Here is a 5,000-nt window from a genome sequence, read left to right on the forward strand (position 1 = left end):
GACACACACGCACACACACACGCACACACGCACACACACGCACACACATACACACACACACACACACACACACACACACACACACACACACACACACACACACACACACACACACACACACACACACACACACACACACACACACACACACACACACACACACACACACACACACACACACACACACACACACACACACACACACACACACACACACACACACACACACACACACACACACACACACACACACATATAATGGGCCTGAACGTTGGGACATAATCGGGACGTGCAATTTTGCTTCACGCACGTCAAGGAAAGGAAGGGCAGGGGGACCCTTCCACAGAGGCTAATGGCTTACACGAAGAAGAAATGACCAGAAAGAAGAGATGGAGTAAAGGAGAAGGAGAAATTGGAGGAAAATTGAAAGGGGAAACCAAGGAGGAGGAAGAGGAGAAGTGGAACGAGGAGTAGGAGGAGGTTAGGAGGATCCAAGCGTGAATCCTATTGGTAGAAGTGAAGGAGTGGAGGAGGAAGAGGAAGAAGAAAAAAGCAATATTTCGTGATTGCGGAATGTTTGAAAGACTATGAAAATAATGACTAGAGGGAGTACCTTTTAGAGAGAAAAAAAAAAGATATTTTCTAAGTTGCATAGAAAAGCAAATTATAGAAAGGGAGACCATGGAGGAAAAGGAGAAGAAATATGGAGGAAGAGGGATGATAAAGGAGTGGAATGAAGATGAAACGAGTTATGATAAAGAAGACATCATTCGTAGCTATCTCATTTCATCTATCTCTATTTTCTTTTCTGATCCTTTTCTTCTATTTATTTGTTTTATCCTAGTCTTCCCGTATACCTTATCCAATTCTAGTCTTTCTGATTTTCTATTTCTCTTAAATATCCCCATTCCAGTTCTTCTTTCTGTATGCCTTCATTTCTCTCCTTTATCTAAGTTTTTCAATATGTCTCCCTTTTTCATTCTATTAAATCCTCCTTTTCTCCACACCTTTTTATATTCCTTTTAATATTTCATTTATATTGTCTTCCTGTTCTTACTTTTACTTTTCCAAGTGTAATCCTTCCGCCTTTATGAATATAATCATCTTATGTTTCCTATTTCCTTTAGTTCCATATCGAGGTACCTATAGCTTGTGTTTTTGATCTCTATCTTTTCACTCCTCCTCCACCACCCCCTGTTCCTCCTCCTCTTCCTGTTCTTCTCCCCTTTCCTCCTCTACTTCTTCATCCTCCTCTTTCTACTCTTTATTTTCTCCCTTCACCGCTTTTACCTCATCCTTCTCTTTCATTTTTTCTCTTTTTTTTTTTTTTGTCTTTTCTTCCTCTTTTCTTTCTTCTTTTTCCTTATTACCCAAAATGGCTGCTTCTTCTTTCTTATGTAATACCCACATTTTTTTCTCTTTCATTACATTTCGTCATTTCTTCATCAATCCCCTCACCTAATCCTCCTGCTTCAACTTCCACTACACATTTTCTTCACAGAATTTAAATTTCACACTTGTTTACAATATTCAGCATACACGACGACCACTGCATTTAATCATTCAGTTCCACTCACCTTCTTAGTCTTCATCCTCATCTTATCCTTCAACCATCCTCCATCCTGTTCTCCACATCCCTCGCTCCACCCTCCTACTCTTGATCCTTCTTATTGTCCTCCTCTTCTTTCTTCTCCTCCTTCTCCTCCTGTTTCTTCGTTCTACCACTCTTACTCCCTTTTCTCCTCCTTATTCTCCACTTCTTTTCTCCATCTCCATCTATCTTCCCATTCCCCTTTCTCACCCTCCTGTTTTACCTCGTTCTTCCTCTTCATTCTTTTCTTCTTCCTCCACTCCCTCCGCCTCCTCCCCTCCTCTTCCTCCTCCTCCTCCTCGTAGTCGTCTTCCTCGCCCTCATCTTCCCTCCATCTCTTTTTTTTCCTCCTCCATTTCGACCACCTCTTCCTCCTCCTCCTCCGTATCTTCCTCTCCTTAAACCCATCTTTCGCCTCGCCTTCTTCCTCTACTTTTCCTTCCTCCACTGCCTTTTCTTCCCGTCCTCTTCCTTTTCCTCCTATTCCCTCTTCATGTCCACCTCCTTGTTTTCCTCCTTCACTCTCTCTTCCTCCTCCTCCTCCAACTCCTCTTTATTCTCTTCCTCCTCCTCCTTTTCTTCATCCTTATTTTCATCTTCATCCTCATCCTCACCCTCCAAGACCTCCGCCTCCATATTTCCGCCTTCTTTCAATTCTCCTTCTCGTCCTTCTTATTTTCCTCAGTCTCCCCAACATTTCTTTTTTTGCAACATCTAATTATCTATTTTCTCTCTTCTCTTGTTACACTGTCCTGCATTTCCCGTCCCTTGCAACCACCAACAGTCCTGACATTGTTGCCTGCGTGTCATCGCCTCCTTGCACACCAGTGTCCTTTGCAATGGACGCCTACCGCCGCCGCCTCCGCCACCGCCGCCGCCGCCGTCGCTGAGTCCTCAACATTTCGCGACATCGGGTCGAGCTCAGAATCTCGGCTCCACAATTCAACACAGGAATAGCCGCGCGTCCGCACTGCCGCACTCTATCTCACGCTCGCCTCGACCAGAGTGAAATCACATGAAAACTCTGTCAGGGAAAGGGATGAGTAGAAAGTGAGGAACGAGTGAGAAAAGAGGAGAAAAGGAAAGCGAGTGAGAAGAAGGGAATGGAGGAGGAGGGGAAGGAAAAGGAAGGGAAGGAGGAGGAGGTAAGAGTAAATGGGGATTGGGGGTGAAAAGGGATTAATGTTTGTGTGTAGGAAGAGAGAGAGAGAGAGAGAGAGAGAGAGAGAGAGAGAGAGAGAGAGAGAGAGAGAGAGAGAGAGAGAGAGAGAGAGACAGAGAGAGAGAGAGACAGAGAGAGAGAGAGAGAGAGAGAGAGAGAGAGAGAGAGAGAGAGAGAGAGAGAGAGAGAGAGAGAGAGAGAGAGAGGAGAGAGAGAGAGAGAGAGAGAGAGAGAGAGAGAGAGAGAGAGAGAGAGAGAGAGAGAGAGAGAGAGAGAGAGAGAGAGAGAGAGAGAGAGAGAGAGAGAGAGAGAGAGAGAGAGAGAGAGAGAGAGAGAGAGAGAGAGAGAGAGAGAGAGAGAGAGAGAGAGAGAGAGAGAGAGAGAGAGAGAGAGAGAGAGAGAGAGAGAGAGAGAGAGAGAGAGAGAGAGAGAGAGAGAGAGAGAGAGAGAGAGAGAGAGAGAGAGAGGGGGGGGGGCTTACTGGCTAGTAACCGTGTACTACCTCAGTGTCCTGTCCTATCCAGGTTAGAATTAATTCATATGATTTTTTAATCCTCCTCTGAAACGAAGTAAAATGTTTCAATGAAGGAAGGTATGTTTTTGGCATTTACACGCGTTTCTAGCCTTTGAATAATACTACAACGAAGAGATAAGCACAGCGGAGGTATAGTACATACATAAATATGCCAAAGGCTTTTTCCCCCCCTTACATGTGAGGTAGCCAAAAAACAAAGGAATAGAAATCAATCCCACCCATTCCATCCCCTACATACTCCACTCCCCTCTATTCTCTTCCCTCCCTCTTACCTTGGCACCTCCTGGATGACGGGTCGTCCCTGCATCTTGTCCACTGCCCTGGATCAGAAGCAGTGTCGCAAGACACAGCATATCCACAGCAAGGCCGCTTCATTAAATCGGTGACCCCCCCTCTCCGATTTAATGAAGGCATAGTCAAAGTTAAAAACGATCAGCAACTTTTTTTTTCTATCAAGATTAGCTTCCGATCATAAAATAATGATGAGTGACTTGGTACGTTTATGCGTTGTTGAGGGCTCTGACATACTGACAGCATAAAATATGCAGTCAGTACACCATACGGAGAGTTCAAATATATAGGAGAGGTCTTGAAGACTGGAAATTGTGAGGATGTCTTGGAGGAACTATTGATGGTATTGTAAAGTACTTTTTATTTGTTGACGCTTGAAGAGCATCCTTGCCAACACCAGGTTGTTTGATGTACCCAAGTAGGAACCAAGGGCTGTGTGAACTAGCTAGTAAACTAGTAAATGCTTAGGAGAATTACCAATAAAGTGGTACGATTTTTCATTCTAAAACTTATTTTTTTGAGAATTTCGTTGTATTTATCAGTTTACTTGTCTCGATATGTTATTAATAAGTCTAAAAAAGACACAATCATAGAAGAACTCACAATCAAGCGGTACGATTTTTTAAGTCTAAAGTTGATTTTTCTTAGAGTTTTGTTGTATTCATCAGCTTATATGTTATTAACATGTCCGCAGTATTCTAAAACTTATTTTTTTGAGAATTTCGTTGTATTTATCAGTTTACTTGTCTCGATATGTTATTAATAAGTCTAAAAAAGACACAATCACAGAAGAACTCACAATAAAGCGGTACGATTTTTTTAGTCTAAAGTTGATTTTTCTTAGAGTTTTGTTGTATTCATCAGCTTATATGTTATTAACATGTCCGCAGTATCTGTCACCACGGGCACTTTATTTTGTCCTTTACCAGGAAATATGACTCACACTAATTACTTATGTTACCTGTCTAGTGAAAGGAGCTGAAATTAATCTAGAGAAATGAAATATGTTGAAGTGAAATTTTGCAATGGCGAAGCAGGTATTCCCGCGTCGCATTCTGGACAGTGATCCCATTTAAGCCACGGCAGTATGACATAGTGACAGAGTGACAGCTCTTTTGGTCGAGTATAGATGAAATGAAATACAGACCGTGGGCGTATTTTGATTTGTCTTAATCCCTTTGCTACAGAAGAGGTGCCACGTTCCTCAGTAAACTGCCTGGCGCTTGGCAAAGTTGAAGGAAGTACATTTCTGTCAGAAAGGGATTTACAGGTTAAACGAGTTAAAATCTCCGCCTGTGCATGGAGATTACGAGGACGCTAAAAGGGATTAGGGGGATGTTAAGGGTTGGGGGATTTATAAGGAATAAGGGGGTTAAGAGAAAAAAAGATTAGGAGCAAAGGAGATTTACTAGGGCTTAAAA

This window comes from Oratosquilla oratoria, chromosome 23 (assembly GCF_046742065.1).
Source record: "Oratosquilla oratoria isolate Oo_2021 chromosome 23, ASM4674206v1, whole genome shotgun sequence".
Classification (NCBI taxonomy): domain Eukaryota; kingdom Metazoa; phylum Arthropoda; class Malacostraca; order Stomatopoda; family Squillidae; genus Oratosquilla; species Oratosquilla oratoria.